Raw genomic sequence first — 13,576 nt, 5'->3', positions numbered from 1 at the left:
AATATACAAGTATCTACCAGATATAGATCAGATTCGAAAATGGAATATATTTGTCCACTTCTTCGGGTACCTCCCATACAAAATTTCGGATAAGTTCACCTTAAGAAGCAACTTGCATTCGTTGCCTCAATTACGACGGTAAAAGTTTTTTCAAGGGCAAGCCCACACTTCTTAAGAAAACAGCCCGAAAGGTGTGAAAACCCCCTATAACCGATTTGGTCCAAAATTTGGCCTTCCTCATAATTTGTCCAAACTTAGTTTCAGTTCGAAGATGGGCAATACTGGTCCACAAATTCCGGTACTTCCCTCAATATTTAGAAAATGTCACTTAAATGGTATACACGATATCTCTTGAACGGGGCAACCAATTTGGTCCAAACTTTGGATCTCCTGATATTTTTCCAAATTCAGTTTAACTTCTAAAATGGTCAACATCGGTCTTCTCCTTAGTGTACCTCCCCCACAAAAGTTCAACATTTGTGTCTGTGAGCAGTTTAGGGTCTTTTGGTACTGTATTTTCCGTGGACAAGTCCATGCTTCCTGGCATACTGGTCCGAAAGATATACAATGACCCACTGAAATGACTAGTGGGCGCGATATCTATCGAAAAGATATGACTCCCAAACTAAGATCCACTTCAATAATGGACCAAATCGGTCAATTCCTTCAAGTACCTCCTCCGCAACACTTTTGAACTTTAATACTAATCCACATATTTGTCTGCAAGTTCAAATGTCCAAAAAGAGAAACATATTTCTGAATAATTGTCTATGGGAATAATGATCGGTCAGGGAGCACGTGTTATCGTTAACCGATCGTCATACTTTTTTGTAGAAATAGTTTTTACCCACAAAAATGAACTGGTAAAGTTTTTTCATAGATTGCACCATAATTGCGTCCTTTTGAGAATTTTCGTGAAATTGCAACTTTGGTCCTATACAAATTACTACTTAGCAAAAAATATATATTACCAAAGATCGCGTTAACAAAATTAGCGTTAATCAACCGGCATAAAATTTCACATATAAGGCTTTTGGGTCAATAGAAAAAATTCAGGGGTGGGAGCCCAAAAATTTTTTTTTGGTTCGCTCTAATGTACGTGTTCTTGTACGGTGAACGAGGGCGCCGCAAGGACAATGCGTCATGCGTCACGCTTGGATAAGACCATTTCACGATAACCATATCCATTGCTTGACCAGCCGACATTAAGGCTTTGAACGCCGCACACACGCAGAGAACAAATATTTTTCGCTTTTTTTGGAACAACAGTATCAATTTTTGTTTCAACAATTCGTTTGTTTTGTTCAAACATTGCAATTGCAAATCCAAAAATAGCATCGTTTGCTCCAAACATACAAAACAGAAACAACTTGCGAAATTCCTCAATATTGTAAAAAATCATTGAGAATACATATGGTAGGAACTATCATAATCTAGAATTTTTACAAACCAGAAAACCTGTTACTGAAATTTTTGATTTGATCGTATATAATTATCATAAACACTTTCCACATAGCTTTGGTATAAATGTGACGTATAATATTATGAGTATTAACAAACACTACACATGGTCAGGTTTTCCCAGGTCTAACTAAAAAGACAACAAAATGAAGAAACATACCTACTAGTTTGCGCTCATCCTCTTAGCACCTACCCCAACATAAGGAATACCATAAAACCACACAAAAAAGAATGAGAAAGAAGAAACAAATAAAAAGAAGTATCTCATGGTGTACATACACAAAAACAGAACAAAGATAAAGTAAAAAAACAAACAAAACAAAAGTCAACAAACCACGGCATCAAATACCGAGAGAAGAGAAAAAAATTGTCGAAGAAAAGAGAAAAATATTGTCCAGCAGACAAAAATTATGACAACAACTATTGTTGGATATGACAAAACAATTGTTGCAATTAACAAAAACGATTGTTGGACTCACAATACTACGTGCGGAATCTAACAATATCTTTACAATACATATTTTACTCTTCGAATATTGTTGGATCAATCATATTTTTTCTCTACGTGCAGGTTTATTCTGGTAGTATACTAAAGATAACACCAAACTTCCCAGTAGAGGCTGCAGAAATCGCCGTGGAACGAGAGTTAGAGAACTGGTGCTCGTGATCGAAAGGTTGAAATACGTACATTAAAGAAACCTATGGCTAGAACAGCTGAAGTGCGGCAACTTATGCATGTGTTCTGGGAAATTGCGGTAAATCGCTTTACAATTCTCTAACTCATTTTTTGAGTTACCGACAATTGTCGGTAAATTTAAATGCTATACATTCGGTAATTACCGATAGCAAGCGTGTTGTCAACTTTTATTTAAACTTTTCATTCATAATTTTGCCTTTTTATTTTTACCAATTTTTGTCGGTAACTCAAAAAATGTGTTACAGAATCGCACTACTGGTAGAAGGAACCGAAGGAACCATCTGTCATGTTTGACGGCGATTTTGTGACAGTTTATGAAACACGCAGAAAGTGATAGGGCTAAGACAAGAAGTTTGCGTAGCATTAAAACACATCAGGCCGAAGATGATCCTCCACAGTTATCCAGCGCTGAAGTTGTAAAAGTCATACAAAGAGCAAAATTTCAAGACATTCCTCTTAAAATGAATATAAGCGAAATTTTTAAACTTTTGTTAGGTAGCACCGGAGGGAGTTGTCCAATAATCCATATTAAACCAGATTTAATTTCAAGAGAAATACTACCGTGTCCAATGTTTAAACCAATGTTAGTCACTCATTTCACTAGCTATCGTGTCCACCAGCCATTTTAATTGGTCACCGTAGTTTTTTGGACCATTATGCGGGCAAGCATGGACGTACATACCTACGAAAAAACAATTTTTGCTGTAAACAGGACCGATAAAAATTTCAAAACGCCCAACAGCACTTAAACATTGTTTATGCTAATATTTTGAACTTAAGTGATGGAAGAAAAAATTTTACTATGTGTAAAGATTCGGTCAAATCATTGTAGTTGGTGCCCGTAGTGTCTTTTATACCCCGCACCATATAATGGAGGGTATAGTAAGTTCGTCATTCCGTTTGTAACTCCTTGAAATAATCATGTTAGAGTGAAATCGGACACTTTTGCAAAAAGTGGTTTTTGATTTCCTTTATTTTTTGATGTGTTGTTCTCAGCAAAACATTTCAGTATATTTTCAGATTTTTTGACTAAAGGTTCCAGAGATATCGCGCCTTGAAAATGTCGAATTCTGTTAAACCTATATGCAAAGAAATACTCATAACTTCAATAATATTGGTTCAAATAAAAAAAATCGTTTTTAATATTTTTTGTTTTTTTTTTATTAGCTATCTTTGGGTGAAATTTTCACGATTTAATATATAAAATCATCGATTATATTAAAATTTTTGGTATAAAACTAAGATTAATTAAAATAGTTTTAAGTCCTATTTGGTAGTGGGATTCGAATAATTACTACACAGCAAAAAATAAAGGATATGCCATTCTACATCGATATAGTCATGTCTGTCCGTCTGAAGTAGGTGGATAAAATTTTGGTCAAATCTATTCCAGGTTCGTAGAACTTATATGTCCGATTTCGATGAAATTTGGAATGTGTGACTGAATTCGGTCTAGAAATAAATGTGCCAAATAATATCGAAATCGGTTCAGATTTGGATATAGCTCCCATATATATTTTCGGCCGATTTCCCGTATTTGCTGCACTAAACACGCTATACGAGGGCAGTTCGGAAACTTCTTAGCCTAGCACAAAAAGCGCGTTATAAACAGAAAAAAGTTAAGTGTTTTGGAAACTTCCATCTCTGTTATGAGGACATGTTAAATTTTGTTTCGATCTGGCAACTCCTTCATATAGAAACAGGTGTTCAAAAAAGACGCATCCGCAATTTTTTTTACAATGGAAAAATTAGAAATGCGTGCTGTCATTAAATATTTACATAAAAAAGGTTTATCGGGACAAGAAATTCATAATGATATGGAGAATGTGTTACGTGAAAGTGCTCCTTCATATGCAACAGTAAAAAATTGGGTTGCTGAATTTAAACGCGTCGTACAAGCATTGAAGATGAACCACGTAGTGGACGCCCAAAAACAGCAACAACAACAGAAATTGTAGCCAAAGTGCATGATATGGTATTAAATGATCGACGAATAAAAGTGCGTGAAATTGCTAATATCATGGGCATCTCAAATGATCGAGTCGATTTAATTTTGCATGAAGAACTACAGATGAAAAAGCTTTCTGCTTTGCCGCATTTGTTAACAGTCGATCAAAAACGCATAAGAATGAACATTTCTCAAGCTTGTTTGGATCGTTTTAAGCGAAATAAAATGGATTTTAAGCGTCGTTTCATTACTGTTGATGAGACATGGATCCACCACTATATTCCAGAGACAAAAGAACAATCCAAACAATGGACTGAAGCTGGAGGAAGTGCCCCAAAAAAGGCAAAAACAATTCAATCGGCTGGTAAGGTTATGGCAACGGTTTTTTGGGACTTCAAAGGTATTTTATTGATTGACTATCTGCAAAAGGGTAAAACAATAAATTCATAATACTATTGCAACCTTTTGGATCAATTAAATGTACATATTCGAGAAAAACGTCCTGGCTTACAACACAAAAAAATAATTTTTCATCAAGACAACGCACCAGCGCACAAGAGTGTTTTAACAATGGCTAAAATCAACGAATTAAAGTACGAGTTGCTTGACCACCACCTTATTCTCCTGATTTAGCTCCAAGTGACTTTTACTTGTTCCCAAATCTAAAAAAATTCCTTGCTGGCAAGCAAGCAATGAAGATGCAATTACAGTTGTAAACCACTATTTTGAAGACCTTGAAGAAAACTATTTTAATCAAGGGATAGAATTGCTAGAAAAGCGTTGGACTAAGTGTATTGAAGTTTCAGGAGATTATATTGAAAAAAAAAATAAAAATATTTTTGAAAAACTAACTATTCTTTTTCATTGATAGGCTAAGAAGTTTCCGAACCGCCCTCGTATAAGTCCGATTTCAATGATATTTGGAATGTGTGACTGAATTCGGTCTGGAAATAAATGTGCCAAATTATATCGAAATCGGTTAAGATCTGGATATAGCTCCGATTTGTATTTTACATATTCACAGTGGTGTAGGGTATCATATAGTCGGCCCCGCCCAACTTTCTTTAAAGAAAGTAGGAACCTTTAAATGGATCACCCTTTATTTTATATTTATCTTTTATATGTGAATGTTATAAATCAATGTGTATGTTAACAAACTTGACGCTGACTGTATTTGTTTTAGTTATTACACCAAAGTACCACTGTGTGATTAATAAACAACGGACAAATTGGATTTCATTCACCCCCATAAATTACCGTTAATATGTTCAGTCAAGTTCAAATTAAATTCCTTATAGGAAATTCACATGCGTAGCTAATATATTCTGTTGTAGGCTTTTAACCAAAATTGTACACAATCGGTTCCGGCCAAACATAAAACACTATGTGCATTTATACAGTAAGCGATAGACAGTCGAACAGACAAAGAAAAAAACATCAATAATTTTTATAACAAACATCTGTATGTCTTTTTAGTTGGTTTTGCGTGGTTTGGTTTTACTAACTAAAACACCAGACAAAACTGAATACCACACATTAAAAAGAAGAAAAAAAGAAATTGTTTATATAAAAAATCTGACTGTAGGCGTTATTACAAAAATTATTTTCTCTGCATTAAAACACAGAAGACGAAAGAATAAAAACAAAACTATGCGTTGTCTGAACTTTTACCTTGAAACTAATCGCCGTCAATAAAACTATCAGACCGACAAAGGAAATAAAAACACTCTGGGAGACATAAGCAATAAGCCATTACTTACAGAGCTTGGGGGTCTAACGTCTGTGGGGAGTTTTTTGTTTGTTTGGGTTTTGTATAAAATGTCTGTATAAGTTATACGCCCTTAAGAATACCCGTTAAGAAGAAGGTATCCTATCCTTGAGCTACAAAAAGAATTCGGCAAGACTTGTTCTTTCTCAGATTTTTAGAAAAATAGATTTTTGTTATGTGCTGTATTTTTAATTAATGACCATTTAATACTTTAAGGTCGCAGTTGTTTAGTTGGAATTCAATTAAAAACATTTCTTGTATATCCGACTTCAAATGAAGGACAATTTCCGGAGACTGGAACAATGTTTTTACTGTCTGAGAAGGCTTCTGTTGATATCTCTCAATAATGACTTGGGTTAAACAATTTCATTTGTTTTCCAGTTTTTTTTGTCATTTACTATGAGAAATATTTGCTATCAAAAATGTAAAAAGTTTAGATAAGATTTGGTAAAATGAATTTCGTTCATAGACTACTACCCTGTTGGCAATCACATTAAATGATAAAAAAGACAACATAAAATGCTGCTGTTTTATTCCAGGGCTGATAAAACAATAAAACAGCCCAGCATTCGAGTATAATCACAACACCACACGTCATCATCAACAATAAAAACATGAATACAAATCAGATATCTACCTACGTAAGATTATTAGTGTAAGACCAAGCTTCGTAACAGCAAATACTTGAAGTCCAAACAGTTTAACAACTTTTACTTGGTAACCATACGAGCATTATGGAAATGTTGTCAGATCACAATCGCAGACACGATCCAAATAGTCAGTGATTTTCCCTAAAAAAATAATAAAAAAGAAACTGTTGTCAATGTGGGTATATAATTTAATTTCATTTCTCAATGAACGGGGTTCAAGATTTAAAAGTGTCATATAAAAACTCATAAAAATTACAACAACAAAAATCACAAAGAACTCTTAAATGTCCGCCCAAAAACATTTTTTATTCACGCTCCACAAGTATTTAACACTTTTAAGTACTTGTAGCAAAAACTCAGGAGGAGGTGGCTGTCTAAAAATATAACATGAAAGAATCATTACTGCGGATTACAAATATCACGCGGACAGACAGACAACGAAAGCAGACAATGTTTACAGTCATAACCGCATTAAGGCGCTAATGTTAATATCTTGTGTCAAAATGTGCACCCCCCGATGTAGGGAGACAGACAGTAATGGCTTTGCCGCTTGTCACACTGTCATATTTAGTGTGGCGGAAGTCAATCATAAAATTAAAACTTATATTTTGACATTAATTGTAAAACGCACATAACTTAAAAGTGCACCTCGTGCAGCTCTTTTCCATGTTCAAGAAAGAAAATTGTAATGCGCCGGCGCAAATGTTTAAATGCCGTTTAATGGTTGGCAAAGAGATGCCACATTTCTATAATAAGGGGAATTTTTAATAAAAGTAAAATGAAATAACAATGCAAAATTTATGATTGGAGCACAGATTTCCTTACAATAACAAATTAAAAAGGAGATCAGGCAGGTTTACATTTGGACATGTGTAAACAAAATGTTCTGAAAATCGAACAGTACATACAAGTCGTCCTAATTATTTCTTTAACGATAAAATTTCATATTGCATGTAAATTGGTTAGGAAAACTTATTTTAGCTTTACTAAACCCCCAAGGAAGCAAGTTACAGGTCGGAAGCCAACCAAGATTAAATAACTGCCTTAGTAATGATGACAAAGTCTCATGCGATAGAAAGAATACTACAGGAAATTCCTAAACATTATACAGTAGAATAATGAAGATATGGAGATACAAGAAGAAGTTACCACAATAGCCGTCAATACAGATGATGCAAAGGGCGATTAACCAAATTAAAGCGGGATACACACGATCAGTTTTGACTGTCGATTTTTCGGAAATATCGGTAAGTGTCAAAGTGTACAGCAACCAAAATATTTTGTGGTTGCCTGATAACTGACAAAAATGAAATGGTCACACTGGCTAGCAACCGATTATTTAAGCAAAACTAACAGTCAAAACTGATCGTGTGTACCCCACTTAAAAATATTAAAGTCAGGGGAGGACGGATTAGTTATATCCAATACAAGCAAAGCATGTGATTGTAGCGCCCTTTCTCAATTTGTCTGCATGTTAGAGTGATTACCGCAGACAGACGGACAAACATATGTATATAGACTCAGAATTTCAATCTGATTTCAATGCATTACAAACGAAAAAAAAAAATAATATACACTCCATACTATGGTGGAGGGTACGCGGAGAAAAAAGGCCTCTTTAACTAACATAGCTCCCGAATGTACTCAGCAGTAAACATTTATGAACATGTTTGTAACAGTGTCTAACATAAGATATGTTTGGATCCTGCCAAGAAATATGGTAACATGGGGTGACTACACCAGTGCCGATTTTCTCGCAAACTACTAGTGCAAGAAGAAATCCGTTTAAGGCAAAATTGTGAGTTTAACGAAGAAATATATGTTTGGGTGCAACCAAATATATGTTTGGATGTAATATAAATACAAACCCAAAATGGCACAAAAAACCGACAAATTTATAAATGGCGATGCGATTGTTGTTTCTTTTATTGAAATACATGGAAATACCAAACACAAAAGGAACAACAGACGTATAGGTACATATAAAATTCTAACTAAAATTAAATGATAGAAAAACGGAATAGAATAATTTATAAAAAAGTAAATAATAATGTAGTGTAACATATAAAAAACTAATAATTAGAAAATCGTTGAACACTTCTGCATTTCCTATTGCACCATACATACATATGGTCGCTTATTATAAAATAAGCGTGAGCCCTGTTGTTACGCTCTTTGACAAAAATCCTCTCTCCACCTATAAAAACTATGTTCTAACATAGGAATATGTTGGTACACGGAGGAAAAAAGGCCTCTCTAACATATGTCCCAAACATATATTTGTTTGCAACCAGTCCCAAACATAAAATATGTTTTGGGTCCTGCCAACAAATTTATGTTTGGGTGCAAACAAATATTTGTTTGGGTGCAAACAATTTTATGTTTGGGTGCAAACAAATATGTGTTTAGATATAATATAAATACAAACCCAAAAGCATGGGAGTGTACATTTCAATGTAAAACACATTGAAATGTATGCTCACTTGATCTCTCTCTCTCAAATGTATGCAGAAAAGCAACAACAGATACATAGGTACACAAAAAATGCCAAAGAAATACATAACAGACTTTAATAAAAGAAAAACTGAATGGAATAATTTATAAAAAGTCACACTTTTAAAAAGAAAACAAGTAAGAAAAGCGTTAAGTTCGGCCAGGCCGAACTTTTTACCCACTGTAATGAAGTGATTGGGAACAATTAGTTTTATTTCGTTTATGAAAGTACTAAACTCTTCCTTTTATTGCAGGAGTAGTACATATATCTCAACTGATAATACTATCTTCAAAACAGTAATATGGCGCGACATTTTTGTTCTTTCCAAAACATGGACCAATATTTACAATTTTCCGAATTGAGCGAAATACATAAAATTTGGCAAAACCGACTAGACCTAAACCAGCGCCGTTCTATTGAGGCTGTATAAAATGTTAAGAAGACTAAATACCAAATTGCAGTTATTCCTATTGAATATTGTGGCTAAATCTTTCAAAATACCGAAAATTGGAAGGGATCTTTCTATGGGGGGTATATAAAAACATGGAACAATACAGGAAATTTTCAGGTGGGAAGTTTTATACCACCAAAGGAGATTAAATATTAAATTCCATCCGTTTCGATGGGATATTGATGACACAACCTTAAAATACCGAAAATCGAAAAGTACGCTTCTATGGGGTTATTTGAAGAAAAGGGCTTATACTGATAATTCTCTTCTGCAATATTTTATACACCCATGGCAATTTAAATACTAAATTTCAGTCATATCGGTGGTATATTGAGGCCACAACTTTCAAAATACCGTAAATCGGAAGGTACGGCCCTATGGGGGTATTTGAGGACGTCGACATATACCGGCACATTTCGGCTGGAATGTTTCATACCTCTATCAAAAACTTAATACCAAATATCAGCTATTTTGGTGGAGAACGAGCTATATGTAGAAAATCGGGAGGTACCGTTCTATGGGGGCTGGCTATATGAAGACATGGACCTATACCGACAAATTCCAGGTGAAAATTTGTATACCCTCAACGAAGACTATTCCGTGTTATAATGAGGCTAAAACCTTATATATACCGAAAATTGGGATATACCGTTCTATGGGGTTCCCCCCAAAACATGCACGTATAACTTCAAATTTCTGAGGGAAATTTTTGTAGGTGGAATAATGAGGCTAAAACCTTCAAAACACCGAAAATTGGGATGTACCGTTACATGGGGGTGTACATTAAAGCGTGGACCGATACAGATAAATTTCTGAAAGAAAGTTTTGCATCCCTAAACAGGACGAAATATCAAATTTCAGGTATTTTGGTAGTATAGTATAGCTAAAACTTTCAAAAATGCCGAAAATTGGAAGATATATATGAGGGCGTGTGACCTATACCGACAAATTTCATATGGAATGTTTTATACCACAAGTGAAGACTAACCACCAAATTTCAGTCATTTCGGTGGAATATTAAGCCCACAACCCTCAAAATGCCGAAAATCGGGAGGTACCGTTCTATGGGGGCTATATGAAGGCATAGACCTATATCGACATGTGGAATGTGTTATACCCCAAATGAAGAGTAACAACCAAATTTCAGCCATTTCGGTGGAATATTGAGGCCACAACCTTCAAAATACCGAAAATCGGGATGTACCGTCCAATGGAGGCTATATGAAGGCGTGGTCCTATACCTACAAATTTCCCGGGGAAAAGTTTTATACACCCAACGAAGACTAAATACCAAATTTCAGCCATTTCGGCGGAATATTGAGGCTTAAACCTTCAAAATACCGAAAATCGGAGATATCGTCCTATGGGGTCTATATCAAAACCTGGACCTATATAAACATTTTATATCAGAAATATTTCTTAACCTGTGGAAACACAAAATACAAACTTACAACCGATTCTGTGGTCAAATGGGACTAATACATTCGAAATATCTTAAAGTGGCGTGTACTATATATGGGGCGTTGTATGGGGGCTCTACCAAAGCGTGGGCCTATATAAACCAAATTTGGTAGAAATGTTATTTAGCCTCTGGAGACACAAAATACAAACTTACAACCGATTCTTTGGTCAAATGAGACTAATACATTCGAAATATCTTAAAGTGGCGCGTACTATATATGGGGCGTTATATGGGGGCTATACCAAAACGTGGACTTATATAAACAATATTTGGTAGAAATATTTTTTAGCCTCTGGAGGCACAAAATACTAAATTACAACCAATTCGGTGGTCAAATGGGAATAATATCCTAAAATTTCCTTAAAACGACGACGCGTCACTTTGTATGGGGGCTATACGAAAACGTGGACCTACATAGCCCGCTTTCAATAGCAAAATACATATAATAGATTTTACCAAAATTTCATCCACCTACTTCAATCCGTTCGGAAGCTAGAGTGATTTCCACAGACGGATTGACATGGCTATATCGATGTAGAATTGCACGCTGATCAAGAATATATATAGTTTGTGGGGTCTACAATGATTATTTCGAGTAGTTACAAACGGAATGACAAACTTAGTATACCCCCCATCGTATGGTGGAGGGTATAAAATATACGCACGAAACACACTCGTTTGGCATACACACCACCAAAGCAAAACCAAACTTTTTTACCATCCCGTCTTCGCCTCTGCGTCTTCTATTACACCATACACACATTTCTTTATTATAAAACAGTATTCCGAAGCCGCGGGAGCCCTGTTGTTACTCTCTTCGACAAAAATCCTCTCTCCACCCATAAAAAATATGTTGGTACTCAAACAAATGAAATTGAGATATGTTAAAAAATGTTGCAAACATATATTTGTTTGCAACCAGTCCCAAACAAATATATGTATGTATCTAAACATATCTTCATAAATAAAAATCAAGTTGATAATTTTTGTCTGTAAAATGTGCGCCATATCCCGACATGGGTTTTTATGCGAAGAAAATATGACCACGCCCACTTTTTTCAATTTTTATAATTTCTACAAAAACTACTTAACCGATTTTCCTGAAATTGCCAGGGAATGTACAGGTTAAAATAGGATACAAATTTAGTTGAATTTTGGAACGGGCTAGGTTCTTCCCCTATACTCTATTTCGTTAAAAATGCTATTAGTCCGGTCAAAATAGACATTGAAATAGCAAAAATTCCCACAGAGCTGAATTTTGGTGGAGAGCTAGAGTTTGCCATTAGAAGCAACGTCCTAAAAGTCCCCATCGATCCCATGTGTGCAAAAAAATATATTCGGGGTGCAAGGTCAAATTTTAGGGGTTTTTAGGTTTTCGAATTTATTTTTTGATAAAGGTTGATCTAATCAAAAAGTGACTAAAGTAAATATTGTAGACAGAAAAATTATCTACAAGTTTGACCTTTATAATTTTTTTCCTAGAAGGAACCATTCTTGAGGTATAGCTGTTCTAAAAAACACATGATTTTTATGCACTTATAAGGAAAATATGCACATATTCAGACGAACCGGCTAAAATAAGCGAAGTCCCCAAAAAAAATATATATTTTCTTGAAGAGCGAAATTATACCTATCTTCTTAAAAAATGTCCAACAAAATCGGAGCGTGTTTAGTAGAGTTATTCAATGTTAGAGTCATTTTATGCAAAAATAGCCCATTTAACCCACATGTGTAATCGAAAGCCCAACGGGAACGACCCCAACGAAAACTCTCCGATTTTTTTCAAGTTTTGTCCGAAGGTAGGGTTTGTTGCGCTGATTACGGAAATGTATAATTTTCAACGGTTGCGGATCCGGTTCGCCGGTTATTCGACCCGAAAGGCCAAATTTAAAAACCGGGTTAGACCCGGTTTTACTGAACCGAGTACTGCAAAGTGGATATCGTTTGAAAGCTTACGGAAGTGTCTAACACATAGACACCAAAATTCAGCTTTGTGGGAATTGTTGCTATTTCCCCCTTATACGCATGTCTATTTTGACCGGACTATATATCTACATATATAAATAAAAATCAAATGTCGTTCGTTGGCAATGACGTCAGTTGAGAACGGCTGGACTGATTTTTATAATTCTTTCTGTGAAATGTTCGCTATAACCCGTCTTTACGCCCCGTTTTTTTCAATTTTCCCGGTTAAAATAGGCTACAAATTTTGTTGAATTTCGGAAGGGGTGGGGAACTTCTCCTATACCCTATTTTATAAAAATGATATATTTACAATAATTACTAATGTATCTATTTGGAAGTTAATTATTTGCGAGACAATTGGTTGGTTGTGTCTCCGACCTTACCCACTTTTTTAGGACCCAAAGCACAATGCGAAATATGGGAAGTTTAGTGGAACTTTAAGGGATTTTGAAAGTACATAAAATTAATTAAATTTTAATTGAATTCGTTAGCTAAGTACTCCACTGCAAATGACCCATACTCAGTTTGGCGATTTACTCCGCGAAACGACTTAAAAATGCACTTGAAGTTGCACTTTCGTTTCATATTTTTTTTTTCTAAAAAATATAATTTGGATTCATTAAAAAATAGCGTGGCGCGGACAAATGGTAGGTCAGTATGCCATGATTTATTTTTCTTAA

General features: G+C 35.0%; 1 protein-coding gene across 11 annotated transcripts in view; it reads right to left on the bottom strand.

The window, feature by feature from the left end:
* Positions 1-13,576, bottom strand: part of LOC141398095 (uncharacterized) — a 373,354-nt gene that overhangs the window by 34,960 nt on the left and 324,818 nt on the right. For 8 of the 11 annotated variants that reach the window (XM_073975314.1, XM_073975315.1, XM_073975312.1 and 5 more), the window contains one exon: positions 6,512-6,665. The exons of 1 other annotated variant lie outside the window; for it this stretch is intronic. The gene's annotated coding sequence lies outside the window, so the exon portion shown is untranslated. The remainder of the gene's footprint in view (positions 1-6,511; positions 6,666-13,576) is intronic. 2 more of the 11 variants (XM_073975311.1, XM_073975320.1) reach the window with 1 other exon arrangement.

The sequence above is a fragment of the Musca autumnalis genome, unplaced genomic scaffold (assembly GCF_047663935.1).
Source record: "Musca autumnalis isolate F117 unplaced genomic scaffold, ASM4766393v1 scaffold_3, whole genome shotgun sequence".
Classification (NCBI taxonomy): domain Eukaryota; kingdom Metazoa; phylum Arthropoda; class Insecta; order Diptera; family Muscidae; genus Musca; species Musca autumnalis.
Note: the sequence above shows the minus strand (reverse complement) of the source record. Positions and strands in the feature narration are given on the sequence as shown.